This window comes from Phodopus roborovskii, unplaced genomic scaffold (genome assembly GCF_943737965.1).
Source record: "Phodopus roborovskii unplaced genomic scaffold, PHOROB, whole genome shotgun sequence".
In the NCBI taxonomy this organism is placed as follows: Eukaryota; Metazoa; Chordata; class Mammalia; order Rodentia; family Cricetidae; genus Phodopus; species Phodopus roborovskii.
Genome location: NW_026126480.1, coordinates 21,515,146 through 21,533,824, shown reverse-complemented (window position 1 = coordinate 21,533,824; position 18,679 = coordinate 21,515,146). Strand labels below are relative to the sequence as shown.

Sequence of the window (18,679 nt, the reverse complement as noted above, 5' to 3'; positions counted from 1 at the left end):
CCCTATCGTGAGGTGCACAGGTGTTTGTTTGTCCTTCAAGATTTTCCAGAGACAGCATGGGACAGTAGCATGTTCTTCCTTCATCTCTGGTGGCTCAGCCTCCATAAAAACAAAATGAACTTAATATACACACAATACTATGATCTAAGCAAATTTCAAGATCCCAGTAATTTGAAGGTACTATCAATACATATAGCTGTAGCCAAAGCATATCTACAGCCAAGCTTATCTACAGGCACCCAAGTAGTTGAAGGCCTGGTTTCAGATAGGATATAATATGGAATTCCTATCATGAAAATATTGTTTTACTATATAAATTTGAGGGAGAAAAAGAAAATAAAGAGTGATGTCATGCCTAGTGGTCTATGCCTGTAATCCCAGATGTCTGGGAAGCTGAGACAGGAGGCGCTTAACTTCAAAGCCTTCTTAGGCTTCAAAGCCTGCCTGGGCAACTTAGTAAGACTACCTCTCAAGATGAAAAACTTTAAAGAGGGCAGGGGGTGTGGCTCAGAAGTCAAATACTTGACTAACATGCATAAGAAGGCTCAGGCTTTGGTCTCCAGCATAAAACCCAACCAACTAAAGACCCTAAGAAGTAAATAAGAAAGGAAAAATATCAACTCAAATACTGACATAATGGAAGTATTAAAATTGTATTATATTTTCTGAAAAAAAATAATGCATGATACACATGCATAATCCTAGCACTTGGGAAGTAGAGGCAGTGGAGATTAGGAGTTCAAGGCCATTATCAACTACATATTTAGTTCAAATCCAGCCTAGGCTACAGAAAAACTAAAAGGAAAAAAAAAAATAAAATAACAAAAGCAAAACTCTGCATCTTTTTTCAGAGGGCTATGGCAGGGAGGGCCTTGACTGGGAGCAGAGGTAGAGCTCAAAGAAGGGGGAGAAGATGCGCCCTGCTTGATACCTAGCCCATGTCAATCACAACTTGGTCTTGACAGAACTGAACTTAAAGCTTGAACAGAATGACCTCAGCTACTGTCAGCCATGTGTGATGTGCAGGGCCAGCTGCTGCCAAGGGCACACACGTGGCCATCTGGGCTCCACACCACAGACCAAAGTGGCAAGGGTAAGCGTTGCAAATAGTTCTGCTATTATTTCAGGATGCTTCTGGGCTGACGCTCACTGCTGCGACAACCACACGAGCAAGCGAGCATGAGCAAGTCGTCATTCCAAACACTCACCACAGTCACAGGAGCCCCTGACAGTCCCCATTCAGAGCATACCCCTCAAGTGGCTCCTCTACCACTGAGCAGATGCTCACCAAGCCTCTGCTACATGTCCCCTGTATGCAGGCTTTGTTCCCGAGGATCCAGAGAAGGACAGGGTAGACTCCAGTCTCCAGGGCGTTGCTGTGATCCCTGGAGAGATGAGCTTTTGAGATGGAGGTTAATTGCTCATGGAGAGGAGGGGACTGTCCCCTGTTCACTGCTGAGGTCCCCTTGGCAGGCAGCAAGGCACAGGAGACCAAATAAAGCATGTGCACAGATCCTCACTCCAGCAGACAGCTGGCGAGGGTATTCCTGACAAGCAGACCTGTTTGCCCATCTGGATGTGGACAGGTGACCCTGTAAGATTACTACTGTCTCTGTCCTGTGCAATAACAACCATGGTTTTGCAAGAGAATGCTCTTTTTAAGTGAAGTGTTCTGGATTGTGAAGAGGAAAAATGGCACACACAATGGATCAGAAATCAGCTTTAAAATATTCAGAAAGAAAAAACCCAGTAGTGGGGCAGGGGAGATGTCTTAGAAGGTCAAGATGCTTGCTGCCAAGACAGATGACCTGAGTTCAATCTCAGGGACCCATATAACTGAAGGAGAAACTGGACTACCCCAAATTGTCCTTTCATCTCTGCACAGGAACTGTAGCACACATGCCCATACATGTATACACAAATAAATGGAAGTTTAAAACAAAAAAGAACTGAAAGAAAAGTAAAAGAAAAGGCCATAAAATTAGAATAACGAACGCAGCATCATTTTAATGGCTGGGGGAGGGCACTGGGGAAGGTGCATGCAGGGCTCATTATGCTACTCTATTTTTTTGTTTGTTTGGTTGATTGGTTGGTTGGTTTGGTTTTTGTTTTTGAAGATAGGGTTTCTCTGTGTAGCTTTGTAGACCAGGCTGGCCTCGAACTCATAGAGATTCACCTGCCTCTGCCTCCTGAGTGCTGGGATTAAAAGCATGCACCACCATCCAGCCATACCACCCTATTTTTCCTGGGAAAAAAGTATGTATGTTTGGTTGGTTGGTTGGTTGGTAGGTTGGTTGGGTTTGTCTTTTTGTTTTGTTTTTGAGATAGCTATGACTGACTTAGAACTCCTATTTTCTAAGTTGGTCTCAAACTTGCAGCAATCCTCTTGCTTCAGCCTCCTCAGGTCATAGGCTGATGATACATACCCACTGTTCTTTGTTGTTATTGAGACAAGGTCTTGCTGTGTAGCTAGGACTATCCCCCAATTCACAATAAAGCCTAGGCTGACCTTGGATCCCTGGATTCTCTGCTTTGACTTTCCTAGTAGCATTTTTTTGACAGGCAACTGCTCTGTATGCTGGTGGATGCCCCGATGAGACTGGTGTGAAAGGAACACACAGCAAAGAGCCAGGAAGACTGTGAGAACCACAGTGGGGTGGAAAGACCTGCTCACCTGCCATTAGGGAACTGGTCAGTATGGAACAGGAGTCCAGAGGGTGTCCAGCATTTCCCTAATTCCTGTGGTGTTTAGCACCCTTCCCAAGCAGCTGGAAGCTGGAATCATCATGAGACCCTAGCAGTTTGATGAGGCCAGTAGCAATCTCTCTGAATCTCAGTTTCCTAATCTGTAAAATGGGCATGGCCCCAACTACTATAGAAGGCTAATATGACATGCTCCTGAGGTAAAGAATGACCAGTCCCAGAATGCAGCATCCTCTTCCAGGCTCTTTAAAGGACAGGGACTGTTAGCATTCTCTCTGCAGACTTCCTGGGTTAGCCATGTTCAGCCCCCTCCAGCCCAGGCAAGACCTCCACCAGGAAGGCAGGACTTCTTCCTTCCTGTGGAGAGTGATCAGAGTCAGGCCTAAGCTGGAAGGCAAACCCAGGTAGAGATGTAGACATGGTTGAGAGAACAGAGACACACATATACCCCCATCACAGGAGGGAAGGATCTGCAACTCCCAGGAATGGGGCTGTTCAAACTGTGGGTTTCAATCACTCAGCAAGTGAAGAAGTATATTTCAAAACTTGCCCCACACCCACTGCAGAAAGAACAATCCTAGAGTTCTTTCAAAGGGTCAACGTTATTTCAGTGAATACAGTTCTAGACTACTGGGAAAGCCAGCCCCACAGAGGTGGCAGCACCACAGTCAACCCCTCCCTAACACTGCCAAAAAGCCCTCCTTTGGAGGACAGTGAGGAGCAGTTTGCAGTGAATCCCGCTGGCACTGGCTGTCCTTTCAAGCACTTTGCAAACTACTCCTGCAATCCCCAGAATCTCTCAATGGCACACACACTCAGCTTATCCTCACAGCCATCAGGCAAGCTGGTAGGCACAGTGCCAGGAGCAGACACAACTCGGGCTTTTTGGAGAGTAAGCACCGGGACCCAGCCTGTGCCCTCTTCCCTGCCTCTGAAGAACACGAACAAGGAATGTTCTAGTGGTCCCATGTTAGATCCACTATCTCCGCTTTGATGACTGGCATGTAGGGGGCACAGGTGCCAGGGAACTCGGGGACGCGAATGCGGAAGGCCAACTAGCCTCTGGCTTTTTACCCTCCGGATCTGTCCATAAAGGGACTGGCTACTGACCTTATCCTCCCACTAAACCACCTAAGACATAGTGGGCAGCGAGTGGCCTTGCAAAAGAGAGCTCTTTCCACTTTAGAAACCCAGGCCCAGAATAAACAATGTGGAAGGAGACACGAGAGTACTCTGGTTTCAACACGCCTCTTCCCGGTCCGGTAAAGGCCCTTCCCAGCTGTGCCGGTGAGGGTGCGGTTGAGACTGAGGCTGGCCTGGGATAAATTAACCCCGCCCTCTCCAGACAGCTGCAGCTGGGGCAAAGGCTGCAAGGGAGACCCCAGCCAAGGCTGGCCAGCCAGTGACTGCGCAGGACCCAAGGATGGGGTGCTCCTGAGCCGGGGATGAGCACAGACTGCCAGCGGTCACAGGATATAGAAGGAACAGAAGCGCGGTCCCTGGAAGCACTGCCACGGGCCAAGTAACTAGCCCGGGTCTCAGCCCGCCGCCGGCCAGGCCACTGACATTTGGCCCAACTTAACTTCCTGTTATCAAGGAGGGAGGAGAAGAAGGGAGGCAGAAAAAAGATAATAGAATAAAAATAAACAAGGTGCTCAGTGAGAGAATGGGAAAGGCACAGGAACCCAGATCGCATGGAGCAGTTTGGGGAAGGATCCCTGAGCGATGACAGGCGACCCTGCTGCCTAAGGGGCGCCCACTCTGCGCTTGTGTGTTGGGTTTCTGAGGATGGCAGTTTTGATTGGTGGAGAGCCCACGGCGCGCCAGACAGGTGGATCTGAGATCGTGGCCGCAGCCGCTGCACCTGACCCTCCGGGGCGCCCGGTAAGGCGCAGAGTCCATCCAGGACTGGCACATTCCCCACCCGCTCCCGCGCGCCACGGAGCCCGCTCCCGCTCCGTCTTACCGAAGGTCTCGCGGGCCTCTGGGCCTCGGGTCAGAGCCTGTCTTGGTCTCTGGCTGCGGGCACAGCGATCCGGAACCCCGCGGGCCGCCTGCCGAGCCCGGAGCGAGCGAGGCGGCCCGGCGAAGGTTGAGCCGGCCGGGTGCCTGCGGTTCTGCGAGCTGCAGAGGACCCGGTTGGGACACGCCCCCTTCAGAGGTTGGGCCAATGACAGGGCCTCTGTGGGCGAGGCTCCGCCCCAGACCTGAAACGAACGGCCAATGGTCACGTAGCGCGGAGCCCACCCCAGGGCCCTCCCAGTCAATCCTAGGCTAGGGAAGGCTACCACCGCTGCAGCCGCGGTCGCACGTGGGCTGAAGCCCAGCCCCAGTCCTGGAAGTGGCCCGTTCCCACCCTGGCCACAGCCCTGGGCTTCTGCGAGGTGAACATCCGGCCTTGGTGTTCTGATGTCCAGGGAGAGGCAAAGGCTGAGCCTCACGATGCTTGGCCTAGGCAGCTGGAAAGCCAGCCTCAAGGTCTGCTTTTGGACTGGAGAGAGCAGCTAAGGGCTTCTAGAGCTGTCTGACCCTCTTGGGCCCTCATTCCTTGCTTTGCTGCGTGCAATTTTCCTTGCTTAGGTCCTGCCTTGAACTGGCCCTACTTTGGCTAAAGCTGTGCAAAAGGGGGTGGTAACACAGACCAGACCATCTGTGTTATCAGATCCATTGCATCTTCTCTTTCTTGGATGTCGAATGGCTAACCTCTGCTTTGCACGCTTTCCTGAGTGGCCGTGCCCTTATCATTTCAGAGAAAATCATGAATGAGTTGTTCAGGGCTGGGAGTCCTGCGAAATCTATGTAATCTTTGTGACAGCAGAGTCCAGGTAAATAGGATTCAAGTGGGCAAGTTCCAAAGCTGACTCTCCCCTGAGGCCCAGAGCCCATCACCCAGCTTGGCCCAATACAGCATCCATAAAATGTTCTTGGAACTGAGCTCACCCAAGAGGAGGAAAGCAGGCAGACTTGGTAGGCAAAAACAAACAGTACCATGACTCCAGGCTGCTGGAATTCCCTGGGTACCACCCTCTAGAGAGGGCAAGTGCAGGCAGCAATTCCCCCCACCCCCAAACCTGGGCCCCATTTTTTTTCTATAGTCTTTGCTGTGTGTTCTTCCTTCCAAAACTTGAAGTTTCTAAAGGTTTGTTTCTCCTTAGCATCCTCAGATTTCAATTCACTTCTGTGGGTTTTATCCCCAGCACTGACCCCACTCAGTTTGTACAACTCACTCATTGCTGACTTTGAGAGGGAGGGCAGATCTCAAACTCACAGCTATCTTGTCTCTCAGCCTCCCAGATGCCAGGATAGCTTGCTGGCGTGTTGCTGGGGTAGCACAGAAGACCTGGCTGCTCAAAAATAAGAATTTACTGATACTTCCTCTCTCCTGCTGTACTCAAGACTTTATCTCATGGGGCTCCGCTGAGAAAGACTCTCACAAGGTAGGTGTGGTGAATTGAGTTTTGACTTAGAAATAGGGCAAACTGGGCATTGATGGGGCTTCCTGTAGAGCAGTGGTTCTCAACCTGTGCATCATGACCGCCAGAAAACACATATTTCTGATGGTCTTAGGAACTGAGGCTCCACTCAGTAGCAGAATTACAGTTATGAAGTAGCAACAAAAATAATTTTATGGCTGGGGGCCCCCACAACATGAGGAACTACATTATTAAAGGGTCACAGCCTTAGGAAGGCTGAGAACCACTGGTGTAGAGAAATTAGGCAAGTCTCATGACTTCTTGAGCCAGAGACTCTTATCCTCTTTCAGACTTCCATTGCAAGCTTCCATTCCAAGCTCCCTGGGGGTGAGGTGAGGAATGAGAAGACTGGGGATAGAAGTGTCAAAACTCAGACCATAGAACAGTCACTATAGAGTGCCCTGCTGGTTTGGGGGTATATATAACTGCCTCAAAGAAAGCATTATGCCATTTTAGGGAGAAACAGTATCTAGCTCCTTTCTTGACAGGTGAATGAATGAATGAATGAATGATGTAGCAGCCCACACTCTGTATTTAACAGCAGTCACTTCCCCAACCTGCTTTTCTATGATGCAGCTTGGGGAGGTTGCCTGGGAGATCCAGATGGCTATTTAGCATCAGAGGGAGGGAGAGAAGGAAGACCCAGATTCAGCCCTAAAAATATCCTCTTCTCCAACTGAAAGAGTGGCCTCTGCAGCTCCAAAGCAGCCCCAGCTGGTGGTCCTGCCATTATTAGCATCCACCTGGCCACCTTCCAAGGGGGTTGCAGAGGTAGCAGGTTTGGTTCCCCTATTTGTAGCCTCCCAGTGTGCTGGAAGCAAGGTTAGTGGGAGCCTGGAGGATCCCCCTCCCAGGGTATTTTCCACAAAGGATGCCTGCCCTCCCCCCTTGCTTTCACTCTTGCCCACAGGAGTGGCACTGTGAGTGTGTGGTTCCCAGGCTGTCTCTAGAGCTGACATCAAAGCTCCTTGGTGTTTCAGGGGGAAGAAGGCTGGTCCCTACAGAGCCCAGTGACCTTGTCAAGTAATGAAAAGTGGCTGATAGGCCCCAGGCCACATTGACAGCTAGCTATCTTTGGAGGACTTTCTACGCCAGGAAGTGGGAGCAGTGCAGCCTCCCCTGGGCATACCCGCCAGTGTGTGAGAAACAAGATCATGGCATCTTGTTCTAGCCTCTTATCATCCGGCAGCCTGCAGAAGGCCCCATTGTTCCTAGACGCACATACAAATGTTCAAGGTCACAAGGAGCCAATCAGGCCCATCACACTTTCAAGTAGATTTTTTGACAGTTTGGGGAAGAAATGGCACCTGCCACCTGAAGGCATCCAGTCCGGATTATCCCTGGAGCCACGCTGTACTTTGGGGGATATATGCACGTGGCTGGAAATGTAAGCAAGTCAGTGCTGGGGTAGCTGAGAGATGTTGTTCTAGGCAGAAAGTGGCTCTACAACAAGGGGTGCTAACTGCAACAGTGGCATCTTGGGTGTGTGGAGGGGCTGGGAGGACACAGGGCCTCACAAATAGTAGGGCCTCAGCCCCAAATAGATTTTTTTTTATTTTGTTTATTTTGGACTATCTGTGAATGTTTTGTTTTGTTTCAGTGTGTTTGTTTCCTAATTGGGACAGGGTCTCTTAAAGTCCAGGCTGGCCTCAAGCTGAGTTTGTGGCTAAAAGATGACCTTAAACACTGGATCCTCCTGCTTCCACCTCTCAAGAGCTATGGAAACAGGCTTGCACTGTCATGGCTGGCTTCAACACAGATCTTCAAAGACAACTGAATCCAAGGGCATCGTTATGGTCCTAGGAGACACAAGAAACCAAGCCCTGGAATTCTCATGGTGGGCAAGGCTGTGGTTACTGGACATATCTGAAGCCCATTCCAGAATGTTCTGTTGTAGCTGAAAGGAACCTGGAGACAGGCTCACACAGTGCTCACACAGTTCTCAACAGTGCTCTCTAACCCTTGGCACAACAGCTGAGTGGGCCAAGGAAAATCCTCTTCTCTATTCTGGTCCACAAAGGAGACTGTCAGCCACCTGTCTGTCTACCCATCACACATCTGTCCCACAAGCATGTATGCCCTGCTTCTCCTAAGAAGAGCCATGGCCAAGCAAGAGGTCGCACATAGTCCCACAGGTTCCAAGCCAAGGTGCCTGGACTGAATCCCAGTTCTACCAAGACTATGCCCCAAACAAGAAGCATAACTTCTCTAGGTAACAGGCACTTCCCCTACAAAAGGGCAACAGTACCAGGGAGATCTGTGCATGGAACAGAGGGAGGTACCTGGTAAGTGATGGGTACAGCTCCTTTGAGTTAATCAGTTGTCCCTAAGATGAACAGAATTAGATAAGCAATTCTAGGTCAGAGACCTGGCTAGTTCCCAGCATCACACCTGGGCATGTGTTAGATTCTCAGTGTATTTTGAGGTAGGTACCATTATCATCCACATTTGAGGGGTAAGAGACTAGCATCTTGGAGAAGTGGAGCCCTGACCTGACATCTCCTTGGGGCTAGCACACAACTGAGGGGTAAACAACTGTTGGAACACAAACCTGTGCTCCAGTGTCATTTACTTTATAAAATCTTTATGCATGTGTGAATGTACCTGTGAATGCTGCTATGGGTTCCATGGCACGGTGCAAGTTGGGGGACAACCCCAGCTTTCCACCTTGTTTGAGACCAAGTTTCTTGTTCCATGCTGCCCATGCCAGACCAGCTGGCCTGTGAGCTTCTGTGCTCCTCCTGTCTGCTTGCTGTCTCATGATAGGAATGACGGGGCATAGAGATGTGCTTCTGTGTTTGGCTATATGAGGGCTCTGGGGATCTGGACTCAGGTCTTCACACTTGTCTGGCAACAGCAAACCACCTCTCACAATGCACAATTTTACATGGATCTCACTCAGATGCTCATGCCTTGCAAGGTAAGTTCTTTGTCAATTGAGCCATCTCAATTGTTAGTACGTGCATGCTTATTCATGTGTATGTGTGTGGGGGGGTGTTGTTGGCTTTTGTTTGCTTGAGACAGAGTCTCACTCTACACCCATACTGCCTAGCACTATGTATCCCAGATGGATTACAGGCATGAGCCACTGTACCCATGTACCCATGTGCTCATATCATTTCTGATTTTCTTTGCTTCCCAGCTGCCATGCAGTGAAGAGGCCTCTGTGCCACATGTCCCCGACATGTTGTAGTGTGCAGCCACAAACCCAAAGAAACAAGGCCAAGCAGTCAGACTGAAACCATGAGCCCTAACAAACCTTCCCCTCTGGTAAGTTTATTGTCTCAGGTATTTTCTCACAGCCACAGAAAGCTGCCTATCACACTGCTCACCTAGGCTCCCACAATCAAACCTCCTGAGAGGAGTCACAGTATAGCACTCACCATGGGCAACCCAGTCACCAGAAGTGCCCATTGCTTAAACAGTAACCAGCATTCGGTGGGGGATTATAAATGTTTGCTGGAGGACTAAATGAGGAAACAACTTTTTCCCATGGCCTCCATGGTTGTGTGGCCCAGACACTGCCCTGAAAAAGCTGGTTTTCTGAAATGTAATAAAACAAGTAAGAGGGCTAAGGATGTAGCTCAGCAGTAGTGTTTGTCTGATATACACAAAGCCCCAGAACCAGAAGTAAGTGCACCACTAAGTGAGATGTTTGTAGCCCCATATGCTGATTCTCTATGGCCTGGACTCTACCCACAGTTCTGACCTTTGTGGTCTCTCAGAATAAATGTATGCTTCTGACATCCAAAATGTCATGTCACCCTGACACCCTCCCCCTTGATCCATTCTGCATTCCTTTTCCGCCTACACACCAGCATCCCAGATAAGCCTTTGGTGAATTTTATAATGGATAAATATTTTTAAACTGCAGTAAGTTCTGTCCTGGCTGCTTCCCTCCTAATCTGTCTCCTGGTGCAGCTTGATGGCAATGGACTCCTTAGGAAAGCCCAGACTCTGGGGGGTGCTTCAGGAGGGGCTGCTCCTTCTTTATTAGATCAATGTGGCCTGCAGGAGGTGTTCATTGCAAGCATTTCCTCACAGAGTTGGGTCTTCAACTAGAATAGCCCAGGCCTTTGCCAGGGCTGTACCTCAGTGACCGAGTGGTTGCCCTGCATGATTGCCCCCCACCCCGTTTCTGTACCACAGAGTGGGGGGGGGGACAGACAGAGACAGGGGAACATCAGTTGGCTCTGGTTTTTGTTATTGTTGTTTTGGTTTTTGTTTTCTTTCTATGACAAAAAAACAAAAGAGAAAAACAAACCCATAAAATCAACTTAAGGAAGAAACACTTTATTTTGGGTCCTGGCTTAAGAAGGGAATGGCAACAGAGTTTGGATGCACAGGTGGTCACATTGCATCCCCAGTCTGGAAGCAGAAAGTAAGCAGAAAGTAAGCAGGAAGTAGAGCCCCCAGTGACCACCAGCAAGACTCCGCCTTCTAAAGGTCCCATAACCTTTCAAAACAGCACTACCAGATGGAGACCAAGTTTTCAAATGCACAAGCCTGTGGAAGACATATGTATTCAAAGCATAACAATAGGCTATGCTCCAAATAGAATCCCCCCCTTTGTGCGCGCACACGCACGCGCGCACACACACACAAACACACAAAATAGAGAAGGAAGGATGACAGATTGGCAGGCCCTAGGGTAGTAGCACATTAGAATGTGTTGGGTAAAGCTTCCAATGGTTGACTTCCTCTTCATAGGCAGTTCTTTACTTGGGACAGAATAAGACTAAAAGTCATTCTCTGCAGGTCCATCACTCAGCATACTTCTCAGCCAACAACTGGGAGGAAATCAAAGAAGCAATTTGAGTAAGGACTGCTCCAGGTACATGTCCAAGTCACAGGATCCCAGAACAAAGCAGAAGGCACTTGCTATAGCGCTCTCTAAAGAGCATGAGAGGTCATGCTGCTACTTCTCCAAGGACTTGGGGCAGGGGTAGGGTTGGGGGCTGTTGTCTTGGAACAAGGCTGTAGCTATCCTTTGGAGGTAGGCAAGGTCATGCACAGGACTTGTCTCTGTTCAGACAGAGAACAGGGTCTGGAAGCCAAACACTGGCAACCAGGAAAGAGTGGCTTAGAGCAGACCCCCAGGGTCCAGCCTGGTGCTCACCCTCCCCCCACAGCCCTTCTTCCTCTTTCCTGGATAGGACTGTCATCCCCTTTCAGGCTGTGCTGAAGGTCACCACCTGGAGAAGCTCTCTTGTCACCTTGTTTGTGCTCTTCCACAGTCTACACACAATCAGCAGCAGCCCAGCTTTCTTTTTCTCCTTATGTTAAATCTGAACTTTATAATAACTGCTAAAATCACAGCTGTCCCCAATCAAAGGGACCAATGAAAAAGGATATTTAACTCGTAGAAACTCTGTGCGTGTGTGTGTGCATGCGTGTGTGTGTGTGTGCATGTGTGTGTGTGTATGTGTGTGATGTCTTTAATCCTAGCATGTAGGAGGTAGAGGCAGGCAGATCTCTGTGTTTGAAACCAGCCTGGTCTATACTATGAGTCCCTGGCCATCTAAAGCTACATAAGTGAGACCATATCTCAAAAAGCAAACCAACAAACAAACAACAACAATGACAAAAGCGCATGTGGATGCTGAGCTGAGGGTGTAGGTTGTTTGGTAGAATGCTTGCTAAGCATAAAGCCCTGGATTCAATTCCCAACATCACATAAATCAGGCCCAATGGTGCATGCCTATAACCCCAGAAGTTGGACGTTCAGAAGTTCAAAAAGTTCAAAAAGTCATCCTCAGCTACACAGTTAAGTTTAAGGCCAGCCTGGGCTATATGAGAATTTATCTCAAAGGAGGAGAAGGTAGATGTATTCATCACCCAGATATTTGGACCATAATATCTTAGTTGCTATAGTTTGGATCTATAGTTCGCTCCTCAGAGATCTTCATGTTAAAGATGGTGTTAGCAGGTGGGTGGCAGAGCATTTAAGAGTAGAACCAGGGGAAAATGTCAGATCAATGGAGGCTTGTCTTTGATGAGATAGTGGAAATCCAATGCTCACCACTACTCCCCCACCCCCAACCTCTATGAGGGAAACAGCTTTCTCCACCACATATGACAGCCTCAAAATGTTACCCAAACCAAAAATGCTACCCAAACCACGTAACCAAAATCAACAGAACCAACTAACCACAGATTAAAACATCCAGAACTGCGAACCAAAATAAATGGCAGATAAATTTTGTTACAGTAACCAAGCTGACAAATGTATCAGTAGATAGGAACCAATTCACATTATTAATACAGATATCTGTGAAATGTAGCTATGGAGACAGTGTGAGAAAGCTGTTTAAAAGTTTGGGATTTTGTGGTTGAATCAGCTTGAGTTGGAATCTTAAATCCAGTTGTGTGATCTTGTCATGTAGAATGGGTATGAGACCCTGTTAATGGTGTGGGGATCAGTTTAGATGAAACATAAGACCCACCAAACCTGGCATGGGTAAGACCACTATTTTTGTGAACATAATAAAATATACATTTTTTAAAAATCCTCCCCATTTCAAAGTACAATACCCAGGAGCATGTCATAAATCCATGAGGTTGCTCAACCTTAAAAACTCTTATCTAGTTCCAGAACATTTTTATCACCCTAGGAGGAAACTCCACCCTGTGGAGCAGTCACTCCCCTGCTCCCTTCCTCCCATGTGACAATCAGTCTGCTTTCTGGGTCTACGGAAAATCACTGCCCTTTTTCCCCATCCTTTATCACCATCTTTGTACTGTCCTGGTAGCTTTAATCACAGTTAAATTTCTCACTGGTCAAAGAAAATTAAGCTAAAAAAAAGAAGAAAAGGCAAACAGGTAAATAACAACATTTAAAACCGTGCAGAAATCATTTCACATATTCCCTTGTGAGACTGTGCTATTTCTCACCATCAAACTTTTTTGTTTTCTGACAGTTCTCATGTAGCCCTGGCTGACCTTGAACTTGCTATCTAGCCAAGGGTGGCCATGAACTCCCAGTATTCCTGCCTCTACCAAGGACTCAGATCCCAGGAGTATATCACATCTGGCTCAAAAATCCTCCGTATTTCCTCTGCATTCTCGATCTTGCTCACTGGATATCCTATAGTCTAGCTCTTGCTAGAGTGAGAGACCCTCCCTAGTAACTAAATCCATGTTCTAGTTCCAGCTTCTGCTCCCTTCATTTCTTTGCACTGTAGACAGCACCTGCCACCCTCCATCCTCTCCCTTGTCCAAACAGGCCTTCCTAATCCTCTCCTCCAGGGACCACACCTATGACCCAGCTTCCTCAGTTGCCTGAACACTGGTGACTTCTAGTTTTTTCCCAATTCTCTGTATTGCACATTGCCCCTGCTAATCTTTAAGACAGCTAGCTGTTTTAAAATACCATCCCAAACTGGTGTGTGGCAAGTCTAAGCCCCAGTGTGACAGTTTGAAGGTGGAACTGTTGAAGGTTACTAAATTATGAATGGGCTGTCACAGAAGTGAGTTTGTTGCCTTTCGAGGCTGGGATGTTACACAAGTTCAGCCCCTCTGGGCACTTTAGCCCTTCCACCTTCGGCCTCGGGATAAAGGCAAGAAGGTCCTTGCCTGATGCTGGCCCCTTGATCTTGAACTTCTCAGCCTCCAGAAATTCTAGAATAAATTTCTTGTCTTTTCTAAGTACCCAGCTGGGGATATCCTATTATAGCAATACAGATACACTGAGACAAGATTTCAAAGTTGACATATTAAAATTGGATTTACTAGTACCTACTTGCCTACAAATTCAAGTTTTCCATCATCTGTGGATCCTCTCCTCAAACTTTCCTTTCTATTAGGATAACCATCCCTATCAACTATAATTCACAAAACACTTCTTCCTGCTTATCTACCTGGGGTTCCATGGTCTCAGCACCCAAGAATCTTTCTCCTGAATGACCTCAGTCACCTGTTCTTTTTATTCTCACTGTTCTTCCTATAACTATCAAGAATTACATCTTTTTAATTTAATAAAAAAAATAGTTATGTGTCCATGTATTTTGCTAGTGTGAATGTCTGTGTATCACATTCATGCAGTACCTGCGGAGGCCAGAAGAGGGTGTGAATCCTCTAGAACTGGAGTTCACACAGTTCTGAACAGCCCTGTGGGTGCTGGAAATCGAACCTGGCTTCTCTGCAAGAGTATCCGATGCTCTTACCTGCTGTACCATCTCTCCAGCCCTAAGAATTGCATCTTAAGGGCTGGGGAGATTGCCTGGTAATCTGAGAGAACCTCAAGACCAACCTGAAAGTTGTTCTCTGACCTCCACACACGTTCTGGGGCAAGCACCTCACACCCTCATGAGAATAAACAAACAACAAATAAATGTAAAAATTCTAAGGAATTATATCTTAAAATGCAAAAAGTGATTGGGTGTGGTTGGCATACCCCTCAATCTCAGCAGTAAGGGGCAAGAGGGTCATGAGTTCAGGGCCTATTTGTGCTATAGTAATTTGGAGGCCTGACTGAGCTACCTGTCTTTATAAAAAGAAAAAGTAGGAGCTGGAGTGATGACTTAGCAGTTAAGAACACTGGCTGCTTTTCCAGAGAACCCAGGTTCAATTCCCAGCACCTACATGGCAGCTCACAACTGTCTGTAACTCCAGTTCTAGGGAATCTGATACCCTTACACACATACAGGCAATGCACATTTCTTTTATGTGCAACACCAATGTGCTTAAAAAGAAAAAGGCAAAAGTAGAGCTGATGGTGGTTGCATTTTAAATGGGTCTACTCCCTGGAAAACAGTCGTGGTCCAGGAATAAGCCAGTAACCATTTCCACTCAGCCCAGGGAATGGGCTCAAACCAAGTCAGAGCATATGAAGTTGTTCTGGACTTCTTTTTGAGTGCCAAGCACACCAGACTCTTGCACTGGTTTTAAAGAAGGAAGACACAGAAGCAAGACTATGGCTTTTTGCCAACATGGTGAGCCAGGCCTATGGTCACCTAGAGTAAGAGGAAGCCTCCCTTCAATCTCACAGATCCTTTTACAAAGATTGTCTGTTTTTAATACATATGGGTGTTTTGCCTGAATATATGTGTATCTACTATATGCATACAGTGCCTAAAGAGACCAGAAGAGGACTCTGGGTCCCCCAGAACTGGGGTTATACATAGTTAGGAGCTCCCATGTGGGAGCTGGGAATTGAACCTGGGTCCTCTGGAAAAGCAGTGGGTGTTAACCATTGAGCTATCTCTGCAGAGTCTCTCAAGATCCTTCCACTCAAAGCTATATAACCCTTCTCTGTTGTTTAAATGTGAAGCGATATATACCACCCCCTTCCCTGATTCATTTTATACCTAAGATAATCTAAATTGGATTGTGTAATTCCTTTGAGGTGGTGAGACAGTGTCTAGGTAAGTAGTATAGGCTGGCTTCAGACTTGTAGTGATCCTCCTGCCTCAGGCTTCCAGTTGTAGGATTGTAGATATGCACAACCAGGCTTGACTGCCTTTGTGTCACTTGCAAACCAAACTTGCTAGTTATTATCAGCATTGAAACCCACATTTCCCCAGTTTACTTACTGAGCATCAGCAATACCTGGGGAATTAAAATGCCCAAATGCCAATTCAGCCATAGCATCTGGAAATGGGCCAAGTACCAGCGAGTAAAAAACTAATTTTTGAGACAGGGTCTCATGTGACTTAGGCTAGCTTTGAACTCACTATATGGTCAAGGATGACCTTGGACTCCAGATTATCCCTTCCAAGTCCTGGGATTCCAGGAATAGCCACTATAGTGCAAGCAGAATTTGGGAAACCCTGCTGTAAGCCAAGTGAGCTGCTGCCTCTGGGCTCCTTCACTCCCCACCCTTCTCAGCCTCCACTGCCAGCATGAGAAAGGCTGATTCATGACCAGCATTGCCCACGATAGACCCTGAAACACTGTGAGCTTATGAGAAAACATGTAGGAAACAGGGTCATGTCATATTCTTGAACAATTTTCTTTCAAGGTACTTTGTCCTGAGTACCAGACCTGGGGTGGGGGGGGGGTAGAGAGAGTGTCAAAGAACAAGAGAGGGATGACCTCTGCAATCAGACACCATGTCCAGAGCAAATACTCAACTGCCTGCTACCTCCCTTCCCTCCTCTGGGAAATATAAATGGCAGTGGGGTTAGCAAGATCTCATAAATTAATCCATGTCAAATTCATCGAGTGCACAGAGATGTCAACATCTCTGTTCAGCCATTCCTAAAGATGAGTCTGACCCTCGTGCTCCCCGAGTTCATTGAGAGGTGACCAGGAAGTGAGCCAGTATGGGGCATGATGGCTCTGTAGAATCCTCTTAGTGGAAGGGGACATGGAAGGAAAAAAACAGAACAAGGAGGGGTTTGGGTATCTTTGGTTTGGGGCCACCTTCTGCGAGTGTGGTCAGATGGAGAAAGAGCTGGCCCAGGAAGAGGCTGAACTGGGGAGAGCAGGAGAGTCAACAGAGACTGCCCATAGAGGGGAAGGGAGGAGAGGAGGCAGGAGGAGCCTTGGACCAGGGAGGCTGAATCTTCCTGGGTGATGGAGGACGGGCAGTAAGGAGTGGATGGCCATGTGTTCACCTCAGAACACCCCTGGGGGCCTGTTTGCTTTGGGCCCAGTTTATTAATTGAAGTGGGTTGTGGTTGGTGACTGGAGTTGACTCAGGGAAGCAGAGCAAAGACTTGTAAAGTCCTGGGCTTCTGCAGGCCTTGCCCCTCCCACAATGCCAGCAGGGCAGGGCAGGTGCTTTCAGCCACCTGAGCAGAGCCTGGCTGCTGGAGCACAGCCAGCTGAGGGCTTATTGTTTTGTATTATTCATCAGAGAGAACTTGTTTTTATTTTATGTGAGGTCTTCTTGCCCTAGGAGAAAGGAAAACACTTCTTTATAAATAATACTCCTTTTTTTTTTTTTTTTTTTTTTTTTTAAGACAGGCTCTTGCTTTGTAGCCCAGGCCAGGAGTACAAAGCAACACAAAGCACCCCTAAGTGCTGGGATAACAGGCATGTGGCACCATGCAATACCACCACCTTATGACAGGACTCACTCACTGCAACAGGCCCATACCTGTGCAGTCCTTTCATTGAAAGTACACACGTGCACACACACTTGTCAGCAGGCTGGGGAGCCAGCCTCCAGGGCCCTTTATCTTCCTAGATGTCATCATCTAGGTGCTTAGCAAGCTCATAGCTAATGTTAAGGCTGTTCCTGAGAAATCCCTCCTCTCTGGTTTTGTTTTCTGTCTGTCTCTTTCCTCCCTCCCACCGGGCCACCAACATGTATTTACTGAGCTCCTCCAGCAGACAGGGAGGCCTGTGGGTGCACCGAAGAGATAAACACAACTTGATTAAAGCAAACCCAACAGAGATGAACCAAGCCTAACCAAGCTTTGCCCCTTTCTCTGTGCATGTGAAGCTTTGCAGAAAAACATGAGCATTCCTCAGTTCCATGGCCAGGAGCCCCTCAGGGACCCAAATCTGTGGATGCTCAAGTGTCTTATATACAATGATGATGGGAATATGTTTGCCTATAACCTACGCACATCCTCTTGCTATATTTATTATATTTATTGTGGCTTTTTGAGGCAGGGTCTAATGTAACCCAGGCTGGTCTCAAATGCACTATGTAGCTGAACATGACACTGAACTCCTGTTTCTCTTTCCTCTACCTCCTGGACCCAGCTCTCTCTCTCTCTCTCTCTCTCTCTCTCTCTCTCTCTCTCTCTCTCTCTCTCTCTCTCTCTCTCTCTCTGTGTGTGTGTGTGTGTGTGTGTGTGTGTGTGACATGTCACCAATGGATGTCTTCCTTGATGGCCCTCCACCTTGACTGGGCTCTCACTGAACCAGATGCTCAGTGATTCTCAGCCAGAATGTCTGACTGGTGAGTCCCAGGGATCCTCCTGTCTTGATCCCCCTTCCAGGGCTGGGATTGCAGGTTAATTACGTGGTTCTGAGGAACCTCACTGAGGTCCTCATGCCTGCACACCACGCACTTTATCGGCTCTGCCATCTCCCCAGCTCTCAGCCCACTTTGATTGTTATTGGAGATAATTTGAGGCAAGATCTTCCTCTGTAGGCTAAGCTGGCCTGGAACTCATGACAGCCCCCCTGCCTCACCCTCTTGGGTGCTCAGTCACAATGTGCCTGGCTCTCCTCTGTATTTTAAAGCATTGCTAGGTTAATTACAATAGTCACTGCAAAGCAAACAGCCTATAATCACTGCTCTACTGTGTTATTTGGGACATAACGATGGCGGAGGGGAACTATGTGTATTAAGAACAAAAATAATGTCACCTTTATTTTATTTTTAATTAAGTGTTTGTGTATATGCACATGTGTACCTGAAGTGGGTACTGGGAACAGAGCTCTGGTCATCTGTAAAAGCAGCAAGTACTCTGTTGGGACAATAGCCAGCCAGAATATAAATTGTGTATGTGTCATATATATGGAGTATATATATTTCATCCCAAAATGGTAAAATCTATGATATGAGACTGACTGCTCTCTTAGCTGCAGGTTGTGTTGTC

General features: G+C 47.6%; 1 protein-coding gene across 2 annotated transcripts in view; it reads right to left on the bottom strand.

The window, feature by feature from the left end:
• Positions 1 to 4,831, bottom strand: part of Mical2 (microtubule associated monooxygenase, calponin and LIM domain containing 2) — a 186,902-nt gene extending 182,071 nt beyond the window's left edge. For both annotated transcript variants that reach the window (XM_051192696.1, XM_051192697.1), the window contains exon 1: positions 4,670 to 4,831. The gene's annotated coding sequence lies outside the window, so the exon portion shown is untranslated. The remainder of the gene's footprint in view (positions 1 to 4,669) is intronic.
• Positions 4,832 to 18,679: the final 13,848 nt, after the last annotated feature.